General features: G+C 36.4%; 1 non-coding gene across 1 annotated transcript; it reads right to left on the bottom strand.

Annotated features, from left to right (window-relative positions):
• Positions 1-14790: 14790 nt before the first annotated feature.
• LOC116525374 lies at positions 14791-14897 on the bottom strand. Its single transcript, XR_004257660.1, has one exon. It is a non-coding gene; the product is annotated as a U6 spliceosomal RNA (small nuclear RNA).
• Between the last annotated feature and the right edge of the window lie 12159 nt (positions 14898-27056).

The raw sequence follows: 27056 nt of genomic DNA, 5'->3' as shown, positions 1-27056 counted from the left end.
GTTAGAGAGCAGAGGTGTTGTCTCCATTCTTGGGAACCCTTAGGAAGAGAATAAATAGCCATAATGGAAATCCTGACCATGCCTTTCTTTTTAACAGTGCCTGGGGTTGACAATATTTTCTGAAACAAACCATCGCATTTAATCTTCACCATATAGATATCGTTATTCACATATGAACAAATAGGTTGAATAAGTTGTCTAGATAAGAATCATATGTTGAAAGCACTAGTAACTAATCTACAGAAAAAAATTTAATCTTTTGCATTTAATTCCAGCACTCCCTCCATCAAATTGTATCCTATAGGTCAGTACCCTTTAGGAATATCATTTGTTTCCTCTTCTGATTATGAAGGTAATGTTAAAGATAAAATTATATTTTCAAATAATTTTATTAATAAAAGGTGTAAAGAGGGAAAATTACCAATGAACTTCCAACCACTTCTATATTTTTCTGTGAAATAATCTGGAAACATAGCAAGCATTTATTGTGCACATTTTGACTTTTTAATATTAAGTAATTTTATGGCTCATGCTTGGCCCTTTAATACTTGGTTCTCTTCATTCTTATTTTGTTTATTCTTGAATTGTTGAAAATATTTTCAAGTAATTGTATCAAAAAGAGTATTTGGAAAAAAATGCCTGGAGCCCTTGAATATCTGATAATTCTTTTTATTGCCTTTAGCCGTGAATAATATCTTACCTCGTCAAGTATATATCTATCAACATTACCTTTCCTAAATCTCTGCCTTTGCTTCATTTCATCATATTAATTGTAAGATAAAGGTTCCCTCCCTATCTCTGAGAAAAATGAAAGACTATGCCACTTATTCATTATAATAAGCATGTATTATCCTTGAAATTGATAAAAAATGAGAAAAATAAAACAATAACACTTTTAGAAAACAAAAAAATGCAGAAAAATAGCTATAAGTAAAAATCCCAGCAAAGATTTAACATTTCAAAATATTTATTTATTTTTATCATTTTTCTTTGCAGTCTTCTTATACAGTTCCTGTTTCATGAAAATAGGATCTTTCAAACTGTGCTTTTTCTTACCATTATGCATAAAAACTTTCCAATTCACTGGGAAACTCCTTATAGACATTTTAAATTTTTATAAACATGTTTTCAATGACTACTGAATGTTATCAAATCATTTTATAACATTTCCCCCAATTTTTGTTTGGTTTTATGTGCTGTAAATATATACATATATATGCATATGCTTGTATATATGTATGTTTTACCTTTAAAATATTATTTGTACTATTTTCCCTTTATGAATAGTTTATCTTTTATGCTTAAAATAGAACTATTTAACCAAGAATTTATTGATGGTCTCATGGAAGTTTGCAAACTTCCTAAATTTGTAGGGAAACATTTTGTCTATATTCATACTTTTCTGGGGAGAGGATCTGTTTATCTTTTATCAAATTCTCAAAGCATTCCACAATCCAAACAAGAAACAATTACAGAATATTATTCTTTACTCAAATTTTGACCAATATTTTCTTTCCTATATTTTTAATTTTTAATAGTTGTTTTTTTGTGATACAACTTATTTACATGGAATTACTTTTGCTGTTGATGAGAAATATGTGAATAAATGGATTTCAAATAATTAGACAATGGCTTCTACAGCTCTCACCAAATGATTATTATGTGTCATTTGTCACACAGTGAATTTATATACACATATATAAAATTCCATTTCTGGGATTCTATTGTTTCTATTTCTTTCTGGTTATTTTTTGTCAATATTAAACCAAAGTAAAAAATTTAGTTTTATAATAAATTTAACACATAACAGAACTATATCCCTCTTATTATTCTCTTTAATATAAAGCTATTTTTATATATTTATTTGCCAGAGTACCCTTAAAATTCTCTGTTGAATTCTAAAATAGCATGTTTTTGGTTGGAATTGTGTTAAATCTATAGATTAATTTAGAAAAAAAATTGATATCTTTATATTATCAAGCCTTCTCATCCACAAATATGGATCCTGTCTGCCTTTATTTAAATCTGAAAAAAGTATCATTAAAATTTTGTACTTGTTTTTATTATCATTATTAGTGTTTGGAATGTTTTTAGTGAATATGTGTTTCTGCATTATATGTTTTTTTTTTTCTTAAGACAGGGTTTCACCATGTTGGTCAGGCTGGTCTTGAACTCCCGACCTTAGGTGATCCGCCCGTCTTGGCCTCCAAAGTGCTTGGATTACAGGCGTGAGCCACCACACCCGGCCTGCATTATATGTTTTTTTTTGTTGTTTTTTTGAGACGGAGTCTCGCTCTGTTACCCAGGCTGCAGTGTGGCACAATCTTGGCTCACTGCAACCTCTTCCTCCTAGGTTCAAGTGATTCGCCTACCTCAGCCTCTCAAGTAGCTGGGATTATAGTCATGCATCACCATGTCTAGCTAATGTTTTTGTATTTTAGTAGAGCCAGGACTTCACCATAATGTCCAGGCTGGTCTCAAACTCCTGACCTCAGGTAATCTGCCTGCCTAGGGCTCCCAAAGTGCTGGGATTATAGGTGTGAGCCACTGTGCCTGGCCTGTATTATACATTCTAATTGATATAATAACACTAAAAAAGATAAACTCAATGGGGTTCATATCACAGAAACATACTTTAGAATGTGTCCATAGATCTATGATAAAGTGATATGTTAGAATAGATATTAGAATGTTTTTATTTCCTCTTGCATTTACCTACTTTTCTAAACTTGTGCCACTTTTAAGTGTTTTGTGATTTTTTTTTTTTGTATTATATCAACCAATTAACTGTTGCTGGTAAACATCTTGTCTTTATTATCTTACGGATTGCAGTTGTATTTGTTTTGTTATTTTGTCTTGCATATCACCCATTTTGCTAAACTATTGTCAATTCTTAGAGTTTTTCCATTTATATATTAATTTTTTTCTAGGTAGAACAAAAAGTTGCTTGCAAGCAATAATATAAATTCCTTTTTTACAAATATTGACATATCTTAATTTTTGTTTTATATCTTAATATAATGGTTGGAAATTCATAATCAACATAAAGTAATTATCATGGCAAACATCTTGGTCTTTTTGGTTAAATTTAACAGGTAATTCAGCTAGAATTTACATTAAATATGGTGTCTTGTTTTTAAAGTTACATGTATTTTATTAAATATAATAAAATAGTCTTTTGTTTGTAGTTACTTTTCATTCTGGGAATCTTGAACAAAGAATTTATTGTATTATTCTAGATCCCTTGGTTTATCATTATTTATTCACTCACCATCTTAGCTCAGCCTCATTTCTCTCGTTTCCTGATCACAGACAGAATACAAAGGTGAAGAGTCTGAGCAAAGCGGGAAACTGGAGGTGAAAAATCAAACAAGGAAAGTTGACTATGGAAACCAAAGATAGGACATGTAATCAAGTTTAGAGATCAGGACAGAATTACAGGACATGGACCATGTCTGTTCCCTCACCTCTCAAGATTCAGGTCATTGACTGCATTACTTACTATTTCAGGAAGGGCAATGAAGAAGCTCTCAGGCTGGCAAAGTCTTCTGTAGCTGCTTTTACCTTCCTGGCCACAGCTGCCTATGTTCACCCTTTTGTTGTTCAGAACAGATTCCTGTCCTTGCTCAACACTCTTGGTGTAAGTTAGATCCCTGAGATACCTGGTCCTGGTGTGTCGCTCTCTATGCCCTCCCTACTCTATAAGCATCCTCGAGGGCCTAATGCTTTTAACATTGCAATGGGAATAGGACCCAAGTACTCTGCAGCTAGCCAACTAATTTCTAGGAGTATACCTCTTTAGCCCTAGTCGCAGGGGCAGCCCACCAAATAGTTTTTCATCCAGACTCCTCAGGCATCAATTCGTCCCTATCTGATGAATACTGCCCCTCATTACAGTAAGGTTCTGACATCTCCCATGTTAAATATACCTTTACTCCATATCCCTTCCAGTGATTGCCCCTATCTACTTCCCTCTTCCCAAACTTTAGGAGTAGCTTCTTTATTTTGCTCTCTCTCTCTCTCTCACACTTCCTGAATGCTTTTTAACTTGCTGCAATTTACTTTTGTCAAAACATCACACAAACTGCCCTTGCTAATGACCTTAAATTGCCAAACATAATGGTTATATTTTAGAACTTAATCCTACCAGAATCCTCTCCAGTAGTTGTCCGTGTTGATCAGTTCCTTCTTCTAGGTTCACTTGTCTCTCTTGTGATTCATGACATCATATTTTTAGTGTTAGCTAAACTGGAACAAAAGAGTAATAAAATTACTTTCCCTGATAGAAATGTTAGTCTGTTCTGGGAAAGAATGTTCTCTGCGATAGTTTTTTTTTTTTTTTTTTTAAATCAGTCAACTTACCCCAAAGAAAGATGAATCTGCTCAATGGATTTTTCTCATGATATTAGAGGAACTAAATGATAACAATTTAGTAAGATAGAATTATAACTATTTTTAGATCACAGACAATAAATTGGTGATACGATCTATAAGGAACCTTGAATGACTGAATAATGTCAGGAATTCCATTATGACATGCTATATTATGGAAAACTTTATGAGCTTGGAAAGGGAGAATTTAAAGAGGTATATGTTGATGCTCATCAGAAAAATACTCTTCTGAATTCAGAAATGGACTAGAGTCAACAAATGACTATTCTAATCTGCTTCCTGAAAGAGTATTTTTGGGTTTCTGAGATGAGTCGTCATGAGGCTATTCTAGTGATGCTATAATGAGAAGTAAGTAAATAGGTAAATCATATAGATAAATCTAATCTACCAACTCCCTCTGAAGTTCAAACGTGTTTTGCTTGTCAGCATGATAATGAGATACCAAAGGCCACTATGAGCTACTGTCTGGACTGATATATAGCTAACAAGTAGATATTATTGGCCCCAGGAGGTTACTAATAGTTTCTGACTGGGATAGGGAGATATTCTGGATTTCATTTTACATGTATAGGAATGGAAACAAATGCTTCAAATAACACCAGAGGACTGGAACAGAAAATATTTTAATTTGGACCCTATGTTTATATATTCTTATATCGAAGCGCTCATTTTACTTCTTTATACCACAGAACTAACAGGAAAAAAAAAGAGAGATTAACCTATCAGTTGGAACGATTGATCCCAATTACTAAGAGGAAATTGAATTGCTTCTATATAATGGAGGCAAGTTTCCTCCAGGTTCTGGTAGAGGTGGGGGAAATATGGTAGATATCAGTTATGGCTTTGTGACCAATTATAAAAATGAGAAGTGTAGCAGTTTTTAATATTTTTATTTGCTTTTTATACATATGCTTTTATTTCTATATGTTAACCATTTTCTTCTCTCTCCTGTCCGTTTTTATTTTGTATACAAGTTATTGGAAGTTAACTTTACAATTCAGTCTTTAGGCCACAGAATATTCAATGGGATGCCAAATTTGAGTAATAATTAACAATATATCCAGCAATGTGTACAGTGATTCTTGTGCATCTTTCCTCTGGGGAAAGGTGAGAATTCCTTCCTCCTTGATACTTAAGAAGTATCAAGCTGTTTTGTTGTTGTATGGAATTCCAAATTTGTGTAAAAGAGTTCATACAGAAGCTGCATGGTAATGGTGTGAACTGTGCTGATAATCAATTTATTGCGCCTAAACTTCAAATTTATCCTTTTTGTCTGCTCTATGAAAATGGCTACATGCCATTTATTACTCTCTTCCCAGCTGGCTCAATGCTAAGCTATGTTAGTAGGGAGCACTGGAGAGGCATTACAGGAGAACATTTTCTTTTTCCAGGGAGGTAAAATTTACATAACATGAAATTTTTAATAATTTTAAAGTGTTCAATGGATTCCAGTACATTCACAATGTTGTGCAACCATAACCTCTAATTCTAGAACATTTTCATCACCCAAATAGAAACGCTATTTAAAGCAATCATTCTTCATTTCCTGTTTACTCCAGGCCCTGAAAACTACTAATCTGCTTTCTGTCTCTATGGATTTGCATATTTTGAACATTTAATATAAATGGAATCTTTTATGTTTTCTTTTTTTTTCTGGATTACTTTACTTAGCAAAATGTTTTCAAGGTTCATCCATGTTGTTTATTTATTTATTTTAAAGCAAATTGTATTGTGTATATTTCATGTTTACAAATTCCTGAGTAACATTTCATTGTATGAATATACCTAGTTTTGTTTATTCATTCATTGATTGCTGGACATTTGGATTATTTTCTTTTTTTTTCTATTATGCTACTATAAACACATACACATTTTTGTATGGGCATATATTTTTCAATTTTGGGGTTTATATACCAAGGAGCATAATTGCTGGCTTATATGGTAACTCTATATTTAGTTATTTTAGGAATCGCCAGCCTGTTTTCCCAAGCAACTGCACATTTTACAGTGCAACCAGCAGTGTATGAGAGTTTTAATTACCCCCATCTTTACCAACACTTGTTATTACCTATCTTTTTAGTTATAGCCATCCTTGTAGATATAAAATAATATCTCATAATGGTTTTGATTTGCATTTTTTATGACTATTTTTGGCGTTTACATATATTTTTTGGACAAAGGTTTATTCATCCCTTTTCCTATTTTAAATTGGGCTTATTCATTTAATTCAGTTTTTTAAAATTATTGAATTGCAAGTGTTCTCTCTGTCTCTTTCTCTTTCTCTATGTGTGTGTTTATATTCTAGATAAAAGTTTCTTATCAGATACTTGGTTTTCAATTTTTTTTTCCTCTTCTGTGGGTTGTCTTCCTACTTTCTTGATGTTACTCTTTGAAGCACAAATTTTTAATTTTGATGAAGTCAAATTTATCTATTTTCTCTTTGTCTTGTGCTTTTGGTCTCACATCTAAGAGGGCATTGGCTAACTTAAGGTCATGAAGATTTACTCGTATATATTTTTCTAAGAATTTTATAGTTTTAGTTTTAACATTTAAATATATGACCCATATTGAATTAATATTTATATATGATTGAGGAAGGGTTCAACTTTATTTATTTATTTTTTTGAATGTGAATACTGAGTGCTACCTGAACCATTTGTTAAAAAGACTATTCTGTTTTAGTTCTTTGTAAATTGCCAGATATAGGTGAAGGGGAGAAAGGCAGCAAATCACACTGCCATGTGTGTACCTATGCAACAATCTTGCATGTTCTTCACATGTACCCCAAAACCTAAAATTAAAAAAAAAGACTATTCTATACTCATCAAATGATCTTGGTGCCATTGTTGAAAATTGATTAACCAGATGTATGGGCAGATTTCTGCACTCTTAATTGTATTCCATTTAACTGTTTGTTAGTCTTTATGTTAGACCCGCACTGTTTAGATTACTGTTGCTTGCAGTAAACTTTGAAATTGGGAAGTGTGTCCTCTGATATCACTCTTTTTAAATATTGTTTTGTCTATTTAGAGTCCCTTGCAATTTCACACACATTTTAGGATCAGCTTGTCCATTTCTGCAAAAAAGGCAGTTGTTGGCATTTTGATCCCTATCAAAATTGCATTGAATTTTTAGATAATCTTGGGAGCACTGCCATCTGAACCATATTAATTCTTCTAATCATAAACACAGATGTCTTTCCATTGATTTAGATCCTCTTTATTTTAGACATGTTTTGTAACTTTTACTGCACAAGTCTTGTAACTCCTTGCTTAAAGTTATTCCTAAGTATTTTTTATACTATTGTAAATGAAATTCTTTTATTAATTCAGTTTTTTAATTGTTTGTCACTAGTGTGTAGAAATACAACTGGTTTTTGTATGTTAGTGTTGTATCCTATAAGTTTGCTGTATTTGTTTGTTAGCTCTAACTTTTTTCTGTGTAAATTCTTTAGGGTTTTCTATATATAAGATTATATAATTTGTGGATAAAGATAGTTCTTTCTTTATAATTTGTGTGCCTTTATTTTTATTGCTTAATTGCCCTGCCCTGGTCAGTCTAGCAAAATGTTTGTCAGTTTTGTTGATCTTTTAAAAGAATCAACTGTTGGGTTTGTTGATGCTATTTTTTTTCTCTATTCTCTGTTTCTTTTATCTGCACTCTAATCTTTATTATTGTCATCTTTTTTTTTGTTTTGAGTATAGTTTCCACTTAGTTTTCTAGTTACTTAAGGTAGAAGTTAGGTTATTGATTTGAGACCTTTTTTTTTTTTTTGGTCTAGACATTATAATTTTTCCCCTGAGCACCACTTTTACTATAGCCCATAAGTGTTGCTATATTGCATTTTTATTTTTATTTCTATCAAGGCATTTTATACTTTCCCTTTTGTTTCATTTTTTGACCAGTTTTTAAAAGAGTATGTTGTTAAATTTTTTACATACTTTTCCATTTTCCAGTTTTTCTTCTGTTATTGATTTCTGCTTTTATTTCATTGTGGTCAGGTAAGATACTATGTATGATTCTTTTTTCTTTTTTGAAAGTATTTTTAAAAATTCAATTTAATTTAATTTTAAGTTCCTGAATAGATGTGCAGGTCATGCAAGTTACATAGGTAAACGTGAACCATGGTGGTTTGTTGCACCTATTAACCCATCACCTAGGTATTAATCCCCTCATGCATTAGCTATTTATCTTGATGCTCTCCCTCCCCCCAGTAGCCCCCTCAGACAAGCCCTAGTGTGTGTTGTTCCCCTCCCGGTGTCCACGTGTTCTCATTTTTATTCAGCTCCCGCTTATAAGTAAGCACGTGTGGTGTTTGGTTTTCTATGCCTGGATTAATTTGCTGAGTATAATAGCTTCCAGCTCCACCCATGTCCTTGCAAAGGGCATATTCCTTTAAATGGCTGCACAGTATTCCATGGTGTATATGTATCACATTTCATTTATACAGTCTTTCATTGATGGACATTTTGGTTGATCCCATGTCTTTGCTATTGTGAATAGTGCTGCAGTCAACATATGTGTGCATGTATGGTTTATATTCCTTTGCGTAAATACCCAGTAAAGGGATTGCTGGGTCAAATGGTATTTCTGGTTCTAGGTTTTTGAGGAATCACCACACTGTTTGCCACAGTAGTTGAACTAATTTACATTCTTACCAACAATGTGAAGGCATTCCTATTTCTTCACAGCCTCACAAGTATCTGTTGTTTCTTGACATTTTAATAATTGCCATTCTGACTGGTGTGAGATGGTATCTCATTGCGGTTTTGATTTACATTTCTCCAATGATCAATGATGTTGAGGTTTTTTTCATGTTTGTTGGCCGCATAAATGGCTTGTTTTGAGACGTGTCTGCTCATGACCTTTGCCCACTTTTTAAATGGGGTTGTTTTTTTCTTGTAAATTTATTTAAGTTCCTTGTAGATTCTGGATATTAGACCTTTGTCAGATAGATATATTGTAAAAATTTTCTCCCATTTTGCATGTTGTCTGTTCATACTGCTGATAGTTTCTTTTGCTGTGTAGAAGCTCTTTAATTTAATCAGATCCCATTTGTCAATTTTTGCTTTTGTTGAAATTGCTTTTAATTTTTTCATCAAGAGATCTTTGCCCATGCCTATGTTCTGAATGGTATTGCCTAGATTTTCTTCTAGGGTTTTTATGGTTTTCAGTTTTACATTTAAGTCTTTAATCCATCTTGAGTTAATCTGTGTATAAAGTGTAAGGAAGGGGTCCAGTTTCAAATTTTCTGCATATGATTTGCCAGTTTTCCCAGCACCATTTATTGAATAGGAAATCCTTTCCACATTGCTTGTTTTTGTCAGGTTTGTTGAAGATCAGGTGGCTTTAGGTGTGCAGTCTTATTTCTGAGTTCTCTGTTTTCTTCCATTGGTCTATGTGTCTGTTTTGGTACCAGTACCATGCTGTTTTGGTTACTGTAGCCTTGCGGCATAGTTTGAAGTTGGGTAGTGTGATGCTTCCAGCTTTGTTCTTTTTGATTAGGATTGTCTTGGCTATATGGGCTCTTTTTTGGTTCCATATGAATTTTAAAATAGGTTTTTTTTTTTTTTCTAATTCAGTGAAGAATGTCAATGGCAATTTAATGGGAATAGCAATGAATCTATAGGTTACTTTGGATAATATGGCCATTTTCATGATATTGATTCTTCCTATCCATGAGCATGGAATGTTTTTCGATTTGTTTGGGTCCTCTCTGGTTTCCTTGAGCAGTAGTTTGTAGTTTTCCTTGAAGAGACCCTTCACTTCCCTTGTTAGTTGTATTCCTAGGTATTTTATTCTCTTAGTAGCAATTGTGAATTAGAGTTCATTGATGATTTGGCTCTCTGCTCATCTATTTTTGGTGTATAGGAATGCTTATGATTTTTATACATTGATTTTGTATCCTAAGATGTTGCTGAAGTTGCTTATCAGCTTAAGAAGATTTTGAGCTGAGATGATGGAGTTTTTTAGCTATAGGATCATGTCTTTTGCAAACAGAGACAATTTGACTTCCTCTCTTCCTATTTGAATATGCTTTATTTCTTTCTCTTGCATAATTGCCCTGGCAAGAACTTCTAATACTATGTTGAATAGTAGTGGTGAAAGAGGGCATCATTTTCTTGTGTCAGTTTTCAAGGGGAATGCTTCCAGGTTTTGCCCATTTGATATGATATATGCTGTGGGTTTGACATAAATGGCTATTATTATTTTGAGGTATATTTCATCAATATCTAGTTTAATGAGAGTTTTTATGTGAAGTGATGTTGAATTTTATCAGCAGTCTTTTTTTGCATCTATTGAAATAATCATGTGGTTTTTGTCTTTAGCTCTGTTCATGTGACAAATTATGTTTATTAATTTGCATATGTTGAAGCATCCTTGCATCCTAGGGATGCAGCTGACTCGATCGTGATGGATAAGACTTTTGATGTGCTGCTGGATTTGGTTTGCCAGGATTTTATTGAGTTCTATTTTGATTGCTGTGGTCTGAAAGATGATTATTTCAGTTGTTTTGCATTTGCTGAGTATTTTACTTCCAATTATGTAATAGATTTTAGAGTAAATGCCACGTGGCACCAAGAAAATGTATATTCTGTTGTTCTTCGGTAGAAAGGTTTGTAAATATCTATCAGGTCCACTTGATCCAGAGCTGAGTTCAAGTCCTGAATATCCTGTTAATTTTCCTTATCGATAATCTAATATTGACAGTGGGGTGTTAAAGTCTCCCATTATTATTATGTGGGAGTCTAAGTCTCTTTGTAGGTCTCTAAGAACTTGTTTTATGAATTTGGGTGCTCCTGTATTGGGTGCAAACATATTTGGGATAGTTAGCTCTTCTTGCTCTTCTTGTTGAACCCTTTACCATTATGTAATACCCTTCCTTGTCTTTTTTGATCTTTGTTGCTTTAAAGTCTGTTCTGCCAGAAACTAGGATTGCACCCCCTGCTTTTTTCTGCTTTCCATTTGCTTGGTAAAATTTCCTTCTTCTATTCATTTTGAGCCTGTGTGTGTCTTTGCATGTGAGATGAGTCTCTTGAATATAGCACACTGATGGGTTTTGGCTTTTTATCCAGCTTGTCTCTGTATCTTTTAATTGGGGCATTTAACCCATTCATATTTAAAGTTAATATCATGTATGAATTTGATCTTGTCATCATGAAGCTAGCTGGTTATTTTGCAGACTTGTTGATGTCATTGCTTCATAGTATCAATGGTCTCTGTACTTCAGTGTGTTTTTGTAGTGGCTGGTAATGGTTTTGTTTTTTTTTTTCTGGATATTTAGTGCTTCCTTCAGGGGCTCTTGCAAGGTAGACACCATGGTGACAAATTCCCTCGGCATTTGCTTGTCTGGAAAGAATCTTATTTCTCCATCACTTATGAAGCTTCGTTTGGCTGGGTATACAATTCTGGATTGGAAATTCCTTTTTTATTTTTAATTGCATTTTAGGTTTGGGGGTACTTGTGAAGAATATGTAAGATTGTTGCATAGGTACACACATGGCAGTGTGGTTTACCGCCTTCCTCCCCATCACCTATATTTGGCATTTCTCCATGTTATCCCTCCCCAACTCCCTCCCCACTCTCCCTCCCCAATTTCCCCCCAACAGACCCCAGTGTGTGATTCTCCCCTCCCTGTGTCTATGTGTTCTCATTGTTCAACACCCACCTATGAGTGAGAACATGCAGTGTTTGATTTTCCGTTCTTGTGTCAGTTTGCTGAGAATGATGGTTTCCAGGTTCATCCATGTCCCTACAAAGTACACGAACTCATCTTTTTTTATGGCTGCATAGTATTCCATGGTGTATATGTGCCACATTTTCCCTGTCCAATCTATCACCTATGGGCATTTGGGTTGGTTCCAGGTCTTTGCTATTGTAAACAGTGCAGCAATGAACATTCGTGTGCATGTGCCCTTATAATAGAATGATTTATAATCCTTTGGATATATACCCAGTAATGGGATTGCTGCGTCAAATGGAATTTCTATTTCTAGGTCCTTGAGGAATCGCCACACTGTCTTCCACAATGGTTGAACTAATTTACACTCCCACCAACGGTGTAAAAGTGTTCCTATTTTTCCACATCCTCTCCAGCATCTGTTGTCTCCAGATTTTTTAATGATCGCCATTCTAATGGGCTTGAGATAGTATCTCAATGTAGTTTTGATTTGCATTTCTCTGATGACCAGTGATGATGAGCATTTTTTCATATGTTTGTTGGCCTCATATATGTCTTCTTTTGTAAAGTGTCTGTTTATATCCTTCACCTACTTTTGAATGTGCTTGTTTGTTTTTTTCTTGTAAATCTGTTTTAGTTCTTCATAAATTCTGAATATTAGCCCTTTGTCAGATGGGTAGATTGCAAAAATTTTTTCCCATTCTGTTGGTTGCTGATTCACTCTTATGACTGTTTCTTTTGCTGTGCAGAAGCTGTGGAGTTTGATTAGGTCCCATTTGTCTATTTTGGCTTTTGTTGCCAATGCTTTTGGTGTTTTAATCATGAAGTCCTTGCCTATGTCCTGAATGGTTTTGCCTAGGTTTTCTTCTAGGGTTTTTATGGTGTTAGGCCTTATGTTTAAGTCTTTAATCCATCTGGAGTTAATTTTAGTGTAAAGTGTCAGGAAGGGGTCCAGTTTCTGCTTTCTGCACATGGCTAGCCAGTTTTCCCAACACCATTTATTAAACAGGGAATCCTTTCCCCATTGCTTGTTTTTGTCAGTTTTGTCAAAGATCAGATGGTTGTAGATGTATGGCGTTGCCTCTGAGACGTCTGTTCTGTTCCATTGGTCTATATCTCTGTTTTGGTACCAGTACCAACCTGTTTTAATTACTATAGCCTTGTAGTATAGTTTGAAGTCAGGTAGTGTGATGCCTCCAGCCTTGTTCTTTTTACTTAATACTGACTTGGCTATGCAGATCTCTTTTGGTTCCATCTGAAGGTTAAGGTGGTTTTTTCCAGTTCTGTGAAGAGGGTCATAGGTAGCTTTATGGGGATAGCATTGAATCTATTAATTACTTTGGGCAGTATGGCCATTTTCATGATATTGATTCTTCCTAACCATGAGCATGGAATGTTTCCCCATCTGTTTGTGTCCTCTCTTATTTTGTTGAGCAGTGGTTTGTAGTTCTCCTTGAAGAGGTCCTTTACATTCTTTGTTAGTTGTATTTCTAGGTATTTTATTTTCTTCGCAGCAATTGTGAATGGCAGTTCATTCTTGATGTGGCTCTCTTTAAGTCTGTTATTGGTGTACAGAAATGCTTGTGATTTTTGCACATTGATTTTGTATTCTGAGACTTTGCTGAAGTTGCTTATCAGTTTCAGGAGATTTTGGACTGAGACAATGGGGTCTTCTATATATACAATCATGTCTGCAAATACAGACAATTTGACTTCCTCCTTTCCTATTTAATACCCTTTATTTCTTTCTCTTGCCTGATTGCTCTGACTAGAACTTCCAATACTATATTGAATAGAAGTGGTGAGAGAGGGCATCCTTGTCTAGTGCCAGATTTCAAGGGGACTGCTTCCAGTTTTTGCCCATTCAGTATGATATTGGCTATTGGTTTGTCATAAATAGCTTTTATTATTTTGAGATATGTTCTGTCAATACCTAGTTTATTGAGAGTTTTTAGCATAAAGGGCTGTTGAATTTTGTCGAAGGCCTTCTCTGCATCTATTGAGATAATCATGTGTTTTTTGTCTTTGACTCTGTTTATGTGGTGAATTATGTTTCTAGACTTGCATATGTTGAACCAGCCTTGCATCCCCAGGATGAAGCCTACTTGATCGTGGTGGATAAGCTTTTTGATGTGCTGTTGCAATTGGTTTGCCAGTATTTTATTGGAGTTTTTTGCATCTATGTTCATCATGGATATTGGCCTGAATTTTTCTTTTCTTGTTGAGTCTCTGCTGACCTTTGGTATCAGAATGATGTTGGTCTCATGAAAAGGTCTGGGAAGGATTCCCTCTTTTTGGATTGTTTGGAATAGTTTCAGAAGGAATGGTACCAGTTCCTCTTTTTATGCCTGGTAGAATTTAGCTGTGAACCCATCTGGACCTTGGCTTTTTTTGGTTGGTAGTCTGTTAATTGCTGCCTCTACTTCAGCCCTTGTTGTTGGTCTATTCAGGGTTTTGACTTCTTCCTGGTTTAGGCTTCGGAGGATGCAAGTGTCCAGGAATTTATCCATTTCTTCCAGGTTTACTGGTTTATATGCATAGAGTTGTTTGTAATAATCTGATGATGGTTTGTATTTCTGTGGAATCTGTGGTGATATCCCCTTTATCGTTTTTTATTGCATCTATTTGATTATTCTCTCTTTTCTTTTTTATTAATCTGGCTAGTGGTCTATTTTGTTGATCTTTTTGAAAAACAGCTCCTGGATTTATTGATTTTTAAAAATATGGAATGCTTCACAAATTTGTGTGTCATCCTTGCACAGGGGCCATGCTAATCTTCTCTGTATCATTCCAATTTTAGTGTATGTGCTGCCAAAGTGAGCATGGAAATTCTTTTGTTTAAAAATGTTGAATATTGTCTCCCAATCTCTTCTGGCTTGTAGGATTTCTACTGAGAGGTCCACTGTTAGTTTGATTGGCTTTCCTTTAGGTGACCTGGCCTTCCTACAGTGAGTTCCCTCTTCTGTCGGGCTGCTGTGGTTTTCTGAGGGTCTACTCCAGGCCCTATTTGCCTGGGTCCTTCTCACCCCTGAAAGTGTCATCAATTGAGGCTTCAGAACAGTAACCAATGGAGGCTGCCTGCTCCTTCCTCTGGGATCTCCATGATGCTAATGGGAATGCTCCTGTGTAAGGTGTCTGGTGACTCCCATTAGGGGGGCTCATCCGGTGTGGAGACATGAGACCCACTTAATGAAGCACTCTGGCTGCCCTATTGGTGGAAGGCATGCACTGCAATGGTGGGAATCCGACAGGTCCAGACTGCCCAGAATTCTTAGAGCCAGCAGGGAGAAAAATTAAGTCGGTTGATCTATGGGGATCATGGCCACCTCTCCCACCAACGGATCCATACCAGGAAGGTCAGAGTTCTGTCCATAAACCCCTGGTTGGAGTTGCTGAAATTTCCATAGAGAGGCTTTGTCCAGTGAGGAGGGATGGGTGAGGGTTTGACCTAAAAGTGCAGTTTGGCCATGATCTGCCACAGCCTCTGTGCTGTGCTGCGAGGAATTCATCCTGGGTCCAAACCATTCAGTCTCCCTGGCACTGGCAGAGGAATAATGGCAGACTGGAGCTGCAGTGATGGCTGCCACTCCTTCTCTTGGGAGCTCAGTCATCTTAGGCAGCAGGTAGCTGCAGTGATAGTGGCTGCCCCTTCCCCCAGAAGCTTGATCATCTTAGGCAGTCTTTAGTGGCCACAGAGAATCTGCACAGCTCTGTGCTTGTGACCCAAAGTCCTGGTGGCATGGGCTCATGAGAGAGATCTTCTGATTTGCAGGTTGCACAGATCCGTGAAAAAATCATGACTTCCTGGGCAAAGTAGCTCAATCACTCACTGCCTCCCTTGGCTGGGGGTGGAAGCTCCCCTTGTGCCATGTGGCTCCCAGGTAGACCACCACACCACCCTTCTTTTCCTCTCTTTCTGTGGGTTGCACCAACTGCCTAGTCAGTTCCAGTGAGAGAACCTGGATACCTCAGTTGCCAGTGCAGGATTCACTCACCACGTTTGTTCTTCTTAGTGGGAGACTTCTACCACAGCTCTTTCTAGTTGGCCATCTTGACCTCTCCCCTGATTTCAATGTTTTAAAATTTATTGAATCTTGTTATGACCTAGCATATGGTCTACCTTGGAGAATGTTCCACATGCTCTTGAGAGGAATGTGTATTCTGTCGTTTTTGGGTTAGCGTGTTCTATATATGCCTATTAGATCCAGTTGGTCTATGTCTTTTTCAATTCTTTCAATTTTCGTTTTATTTATTTTGGAGTTCTGTTGTTTGGTGCATATATATGTATAATTGTTGAAGTTGCTTGACAGATTTGCCTTTTTGCCTTTTATCATAATACAATACTGTTCTTCATCTCTCATAACAAATTTTAAAAATCTATTTTGTCAGATATTATTATGGCTATATGTAGTTCCTCCTTATCTGTGGGGGATATGCTCTAGATTCCCAGTGAATGAACACCTAAAACCACGAATAGTACCAAAATCTATGTACACTATATATGACACTTGATTTGATACTCAAGAGGGCTACTAAGTGACTAATTGGTGGATAGCAGTGTGGATATCCTGGACAAAGGGAAGATTCATGTCCTGAGTGAAACAGAGTGGTGTGATATTTCATCATGCTACTCAGAATGGTATGCAATGAAAAACTTATGAATTGTTTATTTCTGGATTTTTAAATTTAATATTTTAAGATCATGGTTAAATGCAGTTAATTGAAACCATGAAATGTGAAACCATGGATAAAGGGGGACTACTGTATACTAATATATTGTATTCTAGTATAATATCGGATAGCTTTCTTTTGCTTACTATTTGCACAGAATATATTTTCCCATTCTTTCCATTTCAATGTGTTTGTGTTTTTTATTTTAATGTGAATCTCTTGTAGATAACACGTCATGTTTCCTTTAATCCATTTTAGCCATTTATACCTTTTAATTGGAGAGTGTAATCTATTTACACCTGAAGTAATTACTGATAAGGAAGGACTTCTGTCATCTTGCTACTTCTTGTTTCATGTTTTGTATCTTTTTCATTTCTCAATTATTCAGTACTGCCCTCTGTGTTTCACAGATACTCTGTAGTATACCAATTTGATTTCCTTCTTTCTTTTTACTATATATTTTTGGTTATTTTCTTAGTCTTGCTTTGGGGATTATAATTAACATCTTAATTTATAATAATCTAGTTTGAATTAATACCAATTTAGTTTCAATAGTACAGTTGTCCCTTGAGATCCACAGAGGACTGGTTCTGAGACACTGCCACAGATACCAAAATCTGTGGATGCTCAAGTCCGTCATATAAAATTTTATACTACTTGCATAAGCTATCCACGTCCTTCCATATGCTTTGTCATCTCTAGATTACTTATAATACCAATTAAGTGTAAATAATTGTTGTACCATATTGTTTTTATTTGTATTATTTCTTTTTTTTTTTTTTTTTTTTTTTTTTTAGGTAGGACAGAGTTTCGCTCTTGTTACCCAGGCTGAAGTGCAATGGCGTGATCTCGGCTCACCGCAACCTCCGCCTCCTGGGTTCAGGCAATTCTCCTGCCTCAGCCTCCTGAGTAGCTGGGATTACAGGCACGCGCCACCATGCCCAGCTAATTTTTTGTATTTTTAGTAGAGACGGGGTTTCACCGTGCTGACCAGGATGGTCTCGATCTCTTGACCTCGTGATCCACCCGCCTCGGCCTCCCAAAGTGCTGGGATTACAGGCTTGAGCCACCACGCCCGGCCTATTTGTATTATTTCTTATTGTTGTATTGGTTTTTTAATCATTATTTTTTTGAATATTTTAAAGCTACAATTGGTTGAATCCATGTATATAAAACCCATGGATACAGATGGCTGACTGTAATCAGGAACTTTGTTTCTATCTAGCTGTTTCCCTTTATCTTGTATTGTCATAAATTACATCTTTATGCATTGTGTGCCCAATAACAGATTTATAATTTTGTTTATGTAATTATCTTTTAAATAACATAAATATATTAATATTTATATAATAATATAAAATATATTAATATGGACTTATTTATACCTTTGCAATCACCTTTATTGGTGTTCTTTATTTCTTTTCTTTTTTTTTTTTTTCCTTGAGACAGAGTTTTGCTCTTGTTGCCCAGACTGGAGTGCAATGGCATGATCTCGGCTTGCTGCAACCTCTACCTCCTGGGTTCAGGCACTTCTCCTGCCTCAGCCTCCTGAGTAGCTGGGATTACAGGCATGTGCTACCATGCCTGGCTAATTTGTATTATTTTTTTAGTAGAGACGGGATTTTTCCATGTTGGTCATGCTGGTCTTGAACTCCCAACCTCAGGTGATCCGCCTGCCTCAGCCTCCCAAAGTGCTGGGATTACAGGCATGCACCACAATGCCCAGCTGTTCTTTATTTCTTTAAGCAAATTTGAGTTACTATTGTGTCCTTCCATTTCATTCTGAAGGATTCCCATTAATTTTGTTTTGTAGGGTAGCTCTACTAGCTATGGACTCCCTCCCTCCCTCTCTCTCTCTCTCTCTCTTTTTTTTGTGCCTCTGGGAACTGTCCAGGAATGTCTTAATTTTTCCTTTATTCTTGGACATAGTTTTGCTGGATATAGAAAAATTGGTTGACCTTTTTTTCAGAGCAATTTTAGTACATCACTCCACTGATGTCTAGCCTGTATGGTTCTTGAAGACAAGCCAGTTGTTAATCATATTGAGAATCTCTTTCATATAATAAGTTGTTTCTCTCCTGCTGCTTTTAGGTATCTCTTTTTGTTTTTGTCTTTCTTTTTGTAATTTTTCTTTGTTCTTTTTTTTTCTTTTTGTGTTATTGTCTTTCTAAAGTTAGATTATAATATGTCTCAATGTACATCTCTTTGAGTTTATCCTAATTGGAATTTGTTTAGCTCATGGATTGTTAATGTTTCACTGCAAAAGAGAATGCAAAGTGGGTGCTATCATTATGCTTGTCTTTGGAATGTACCATACCCAGTGAGATGTTCAATAGAAAACAAAAGAGACATAAAAATGCTAATGCTCTTATCTTGAGCTTGGAATTGGAATGAGAAAATACTGCATAACTATTATGTAATTTGGGCATATTAATAAAGAATTTCAAGTTTGGATGTGGTAATAAAGTTATGTGTACAACAACCTATCAAATAGATATATTTAATAAAACATGCAAATCAATGATATGGGGATGTGGGGAGATTTGTGAAAGAGATCAGTTCAGCAAAAGTCAGGAGTAGAAAAACACTACCAGAAAACATAATAAAAATAAATGACAGGGCAAAACAAAACAAAATCATAGGAATTATGGCAAATATGAATGGACTTAGTTCCACTATTTAAAGGGAAAGTTCCTCAAAAATGAACAGCAAACTAATGCTGTTTCCAAAAGACAGACTGAAGTTAAAATATCAAAGGAATATGGAAAGAAGTGAATGAGAGAAGACAAACAGGCAAAAAAAAAAAAGTAGTATGACAGTTATGACAGTATTAAAATCATACAGAGCAAAGCATATGGGCAAATATAAAATACATGACAAACATAAATAATTCATAAAAATAAAACAATGCACAATCCTTTTTTATCCTCATGGCACAAAGAGAAGAAAGAATAATAAACTGCATAAATCTTCCCGTTTTTTAGAATTTTTGCTGACTCCAAGATGAATGTCAGGTGTTTATGTATATTCAAAAGAACTAAGATATATCTCCACAGAAGTTGCTAAGGGTGGTCTACAATCTGGGCTGCTACACATAGACTTAAGCTATGTACTTTTGAGTGAGTGAAAAATAAATAAATAAATGTATGTATGAATGAACGTTTAAAGGCAGCTTTGAGGATGGCACAGCGTTGCCATCTACCAGAGACATCTAAACTGCCTGAGCCTCAGTACTGCCACTTGCCAGTGGATGAATTCATATAATCATCCAACCTTAACCCATATTTCTTTGTAGAAAAAAATTAATAGTAATCATTTAACAACTTCCTAATTAAGAGGGCTGTTATGAAAACTATGTGAAATTAGTCCATCTATCGTGGGAAAGTATTTTGCAAACTATGAAGAACTCTGCAGGATTAGATGTTATTACTCTGATCCTTCAGGGTTGAAAACCACGGGAGGTTTACTTAAGTTAAAATCCTTTCTGTGATTGTCTCTCTCTTGCCTCTTCTTATTAGATGATCAATTGCTTCCATTTGAATCACTGTCAAGAAAGGGTGAAGCAGCCAATCCTGTTGGAGGAAGCTGATAGTCTCTTCTTGGGTGTTTCCAAGCATGACTGTTAAGATGTCCTGTACTGCAACGTGAATGGATGACTTCCCCCTGTAGCTCTGTTATGCTGCCCAGCATCCATTACTCTGGTGGGATGAGCTGATGGTTTCTGACATGGCTTTAGTCCTTGTGCTATCTCCAAAAAAGTTGTTTTCCAAGGTGGACTCATGTGCAAACTTCCTGAGGTCATTATTCAGACCATGGTCCAGGATATTTTCTTTGATACACAGAATGCAACAGATCATATGGTGCTCCATGATTATATCATGAATTAAGCACCTAATGTGTGCAGTGTTCTGACTGAGGCTCAGAGAAGTACACATGAATGGTTCTTGTTCTCAAAGGGTATGCAATTTTGTTATGTGAGCAAACAGCAAAAATTCAGTTACGTTCAATAAATGGCTTATTTGCAGGTATTTTTACAGGGCATTTTCTAGGACCTATTTTCTTCCTTTCCTAGTAAGAAAACTGATACATGAAGATTTATATTTCCATGTATATATCTTATTTCAAAGCATGTATTCTTTATCTCTTTCTATTGTCACAGCATGCTTGCGATTTGGCTGAGCAAAATGTTATTATTTTTACCACTTTTAATCAGAATAATTGAAACATAGGGAGGCTTCATAAGTTGTTCAAGTTCACATAGAAACTTTGGAACAGAGCATGACTGAGAGTGAGAATAGTGCTATGGTTATTCAGTCAAACTTTCCAGGACTTGAATCTCAGCTCTCCCACTTAAAAACTATGCCATCAGGGGGCAAATTCTATAATTTCCAGTGCCCCAGTTTTTTTAACTGGAAATTGGGAATATCGTACTTACCCCACAGGGTTATTGGAAGAAAATTGTCAGATAATCTACATATATAGTTTATCAAAGTTTCTGGCCTACAAGAATTATTTAACACTTGTTAATCATTAATTGATTATTGAGATTTTTTTTTCAGGTACAAAAATTAAACTTTACTCCTTTTTAATAAACATTTATTATTTTCTTTATATTATCATGAAAATAACATGATGGGGAGGATCCAAGATGGCTGAATAGGAACAGCTCTGGAGTGCAGTTCCCATCAAGAACAATGCAGAGGGTGAGTGCTCACTGCATTTCCAAAAAGTTTTCACTGCCCATAGACCAGGAGATTCCTGACCCAAAAAGCACCATTAGTTTTCAGCACAACTGGTGCCATGGGTTGGTGCACAGAAACTCACAGAAATCTGGGTGGCCATTTCAACTGGTGCCTGGAACACCTGGGAGACAGAACCACCCATTCAACTGAAAGGGAGGGAGTTGAGACAGGGAGCCAGGCATTCTGGCTCGGCGGATACCACCCCCACAAAACAAGCAATCTGAAACACTCTGGATTGAGAATTTTGCAGCAAGCCAGCTGGACCCAGGATGGTCAGTATGGGGAAGGGTGTCTGCCACTACCCAGGCAGTCTACCAATACTGAGGCAGTTCACACAGCAGCTGGGCAGAGACTGCGGCAGCTGAGCAACAACTCTGCTGGCAGACTATGACTAGACTACTCTCTGCAGGACAGGGCATCTCTGAAAAAAGGCAACAGCATGTCAGGAACTTATAAATAAAGCCAACCTTCCTAGGTCAGAACACCTGGGAAAAGAGGCGGTTATGAGATCCACTGCAGCAGACTTAAAGGTACCTGCCCAGTAGTTCTGCACAGAACAAGAGAGCTCCCAGAACAGCACTTGAGATCCTATAAGGGACAGATCATCTCCTCAAGCAGCTCCTCAACCCCCCATATACCCAAAGAGACACCTCATAAAGGATAGCTCAGGCTGACATTTGGTGGGTACCCTTCTGGGAAAAAGATAATAAAAGAAGAAACTGGCAGCAACACTTACTGTTCTGCAGCTCCAGTGGGTGATTCCCCAGGCAAGCAGGGTCTGGAGTGGACCTCCAGCAGTCCTACAGCAGAGGGGCCTGACTGTTAGAAGGAAAACTAAGAAACAGAAGGAAATAGCTTCAACATCAACAAAAAGGATATCCACTCAGAGACCCCATCTGAAAGTCACCAACTACAAAGACCACAGGTAGATAAAGCCACTAAGATGGGAAGAAACCAGTGCAAAAAGGATGAAAACACCAAGAACCAGAACACCTCTCCTCCTCCAAGGGATCACAACTCACCAGCAAGGGATCAAAGATGGAGAATGAATCTGATTAATTGACAGAAATAGGCTTCAGAAGGTGGGTAATAACAAACTTCTCAGAGCTAAAAGAACATGTGCTAACCCAATGCAAAGAAACTAAGAACCTAGAAAAAAGGTTAGATGAGATGCTAACTAGAATAAACAGCTTAGAGACGAATATAAACAACTTGATTGAGCTGAAAAGCACAGCAAGAGAACTTCGCAAAGCATACACAAGTTTCAATAGCCAAATCAACCAAGCAGAAGAAAGGATATCAGAGATTGAAGATCAACTCAATGAAATAAAATGAGAAGGCAAGAATAGAGAAAAAAGAGTGAAAAGAAGTGAACAAAGCCTCCAAGAAATATGGGATTATGTGAAAATACCTAATCTACATTTGATAGGTGTACCTGAATGTGACGGAGAGAATGAATACAAGCTGGAAAACACTCTTCAGGATATTACCCAGGAGAACATCCCTAACCTAGCAAGGCAGGTCAACATTCAAGTCCAGGAAATACAGAGAACACCACAAAGATATTCGTCAAGAAGAGCAACCCCAAGGCACATAATCGTCAGATTCACCAGGGTTGAAATGAAGGAAAAAATGCTAAGGACAGCAGAGAGAAAGATCAGGTTGCCCACAAAGGGAAGCCCATCAGACTCATAGCGGATCTCTTTGCAGAAACCCTACAAGCCAGAAGAGAGTGGGGGCCAACATTCAACTCCTAAAAGAAAAGAATTTTCAACCTAGAATTTCATATCCAGCCAAACTAAGCTTCATAAGCAAAGGAGAAATAAAATCCTTATGGAAAAGCAATTGCTGAGAGATTCTGTCACCACCAAGTCTGCCTTACAAGAGCTCCTGAAAGAGGCACTTAACAAGGAAAGGAACAACTAGTAGCAGCCACTCCAAAAACATACCAAATGGTAAAGACCATGGACACAATGAAGAAAATGCATCAACTAATGGGCAAAACATCTGGCTAGCATCAAAATGGCAGGATCAAATTCACACATAACAATATTAACCTTAAATGTAAATGGGCTAAGTGTCCCAATCAAAAAGACACAGACTGGCAAATTGGATAAAAAGTCAAGACTCATTGGTGTGCTGTATTCGGGAAACCTATCTCATGTGCAAAGATGCACATAGGCTAAAAATAAAGGGATGGAGGAAGATTTATCAAGCAAATGAAAGCAAAAAAAAAGCAGGAGTTGCAATCCCAGTTGCTGATAAAATAGAGTTTAAAGCAATAAAGATCAAGAGAGACAAAGAAGGGCATTACATAATGGTAAAAGGATTAATGCATCAGGAAGAGCTAATGATCCTAAATATATACACACCCAATACAGGAGCACCCAGGTACATAAAGCAAGTTCTTAATGACCTACAAAGAGACTTAGACTCCCACACAATAATAGTGGGAGACTTTAACACCCCACTGTCAATATTAGACAGATCAAGGAGACAGAAAATTAACAAGGATATCCAGGACTTGAACTCAGATCTGGACCAAGAAGACCTAATAGACATCTACAGAAATCTCCATCCCAAATCCACAGAACATTCATTCTTCTCAGTACCGCATTGCATCTGCTCTAAAATTGACCACATAATTGGAAGTAAATCACTCCTCAGCAAATGCAAAAGAATGGAAATCATAACAAACAGTCTCTCAGATCACAGGGCAATCAAATTAGAACTCAGGATTAAGAAACTAACTCAGAACCACACAATTTCATGGAAACTGAACAACCTGTTCCTGAATGTCAACTGGATAAACAATGAAATGAAGGCAAAAATAAAGATGTTCTTTGAAACCAACGAGAACGAAGACACAACATACCAGAATCTCTGGGACACATTTAAAGCAGTGTCTAGGGGGAAATTTATAGCAATAAATGCCCACCAGAGAAGTGAGGAAAGATCTAAAATCGAAACCCTATCATCAAAATTGAAAGAGCTAGAGGAGTAAGATTAAAAAAACCTCAAAACCTAGCAGAAGACAAGAAATAACTAAGATCAGAGCAGACGTGAAGGATATAAAGACACAAAAAACCCTTCAAAAAATCCATAAATCCAGAAGCTGGTTTTTAGAAAAGATCAACAAAATAGACAGACCACTAGCCAGATTAATAAAAAAGAAAAAGGAGATGAATCAAATAGATGCAATAAAAAATGAAAAAGGGGTTACCACCACTGATTCCACAGAAATGCAAACTACCATCAGAGATTACTACAAACAACTCTATGCATATAAACCAGTAAACCTGGAAGAAATGGATAAATTCCTGGACACTTGCATCCTCCCAAGCCTAAACCAGGAAGAAGTTGAAACCTTGAACAGACTAACAATGGCTGAAATTCGGGCAGCAATTAATAGCCTACCAACCAAAAAAAGTCCAGGTCTAGATTGGTTCACAGCCGAATTCTACCAGACCTACAAAGAGAGGTGGTACCATTCCTTCTGAAACTATTCCAAATAATACAAAAAGAGGGAATCCTTCCCAAATCATTTTATGAGACCAACATCATCCTGATACCAAAACTCAGCAGAGACTCAACAAAAAAAGGAAAGTTCAGGCCAATATCCATGATAAACATAGATGCAAAAAACTTCAGTAAAATACTGGCGAACCGATTGCAACAGCACATCAAAAAGCTTGTCCACCACAATCAAGCAGGCTTCATCCCAGGGATGCAAGGCTGGTTCAACATACGCAAGTCTATAAATGTAATTTGCCACATAAACAGAACTAAAGACAAAAACCACATGATTATCTCGATAGATGCAGAGAAGGCCTTCAACAAAATTCAACAGCGTTTTATGCTAAAAACTCTCAATAAACTAGGTATCGAAGGAACATATCTCAAAGTAATAAAAGCTATTTATGACAAACCTACAGCCAATATCACACTGAATGGGTAAAAACTGGAAGCATTCCCTTTGAAATCCGGCACTAGAAAAGGATGCTCTTTCTCACCACTACTATTCAAAATAGTATTGGAAGTTCTAGCCAGAGCAATTAGGCCAGAAAAAAAAAAAAAAAAAAAACGGGCATTCAATTGGGAAAGGAGGAAGTCAAATTGTCTCTATTTGCAGATGACATTTATATTTAGAAGACCCTATCATCTCAGCCCAAACTATCCTTAAACTGATAAGCAACTTCAGCAAAGTCTCAGGATACAAAATCAATGTGCAGAAATCACAAGCATTTCTATGCACCAATAACAGACTAACAGAGAACCAAATCATGAGTGAACTCCCATTCACAATTGCTACAAAAAGAGTAAAATACCTAGGAATACAACTAACAAATAATGTAAAAGACCTCTTCAAGGAGAACTATAAACCATTGCTCAGTGAAATAAGAGAGGACACAAACAGATGGAGAAACATTCCATGCTCATGGTTAGGAAGAATCAATATCATGAAAATGGCCATACTGCTCAAAGTAATTTATAGATTCAGTGCTATCCCCATCAAGCAAAGTATGACCCTCTTCACAGAACTGGAAAAAACCACCTTAACCTTCATATGGAACCAAAAGAGAGCTGCATAGCCAAGTCAATCCTAAGCAAAGAACAGAGCTGGAGGCATCACGCTACCTGACTTCAAACTATACTACAAGGCTACAGTAATCAGAACAGCTTGGTACTGGTACCAAAACAGAGATATAGACCAATGGAACAGAACAGACGTCTCAGAGGCAACGCCATACATCTACAACCATCTGATCTTTGACAAAACTGACAAAAACAAGCAATGGGGAAAGGATTCCCTGTTTAATAAATGGTGTTGGGAAAACTGGCCAGCAGTGTGCAGAAAGCAGAAACTGGACCCCTTCCTGACCCTTACACTAAAATTAACTCCAGATGGATTAAAGACTTAAACATAAGGCCTAACACCATAAAAACCCTAGAAGAAAACCTAGGCAAAACCATTCAGGACACAGGCAAGGACTTCATGACTAAAACACCAAAAGCATTGGCAACAAAAGCCAAAATAGACAAATTGGACCTAATTAAACTCCAGAGCTTCTGTACAGCAAAATAAACAACCATTAGAGTGAACCAGCAACCAACAGAATGGGAAAAAGCTTTTGCAATCTACCCATCTGACAAAGGGCTAATATCCGGAATCTACAAAGAACTAAAACAGATTTACAAAAAAAAAAAAAAACCAAAACCCATCCAAAAGTGGGTGAAGGATATGAACAGACATTTTTCAAAAGAGGCATATATGAGGCCAAGAAACATATGAAAAAATGCTCATCATCACTGATTACTAGAGAAATGCAAATCAAAACCACATTGATACACCACCTCATGACAGAATGGCGATCATTAAAAAATCTGGAAACAACAGATGCTGGAGAGGATGTGGAGAAATAGGAACACTTTTACACTGTTTGTGGGAGTGTAAACTATTCAACCACGGAAGACAGTGTAGTGCTTCCTCAAGGACCTAGAAATAGAAATTCCATTTGACCCAGCAATCTCATTAGTGGGTGTATACCCAAAGGATTAGAAATTGTTCT

This window comes from Sapajus apella, unplaced genomic scaffold, assembly GCF_009761245.1.
Source record: "Sapajus apella isolate SASKATOON/1434 unplaced genomic scaffold, GSC_monkey_1.0 scaffold47, whole genome shotgun sequence".
Lineage (NCBI taxonomy): Eukaryota > Metazoa > Chordata > Mammalia > Primates > Cebidae > Sapajus > Sapajus apella.
Note: the sequence above shows the minus strand (reverse complement) of the source record. Positions and strands in the feature narration are given on the sequence as shown.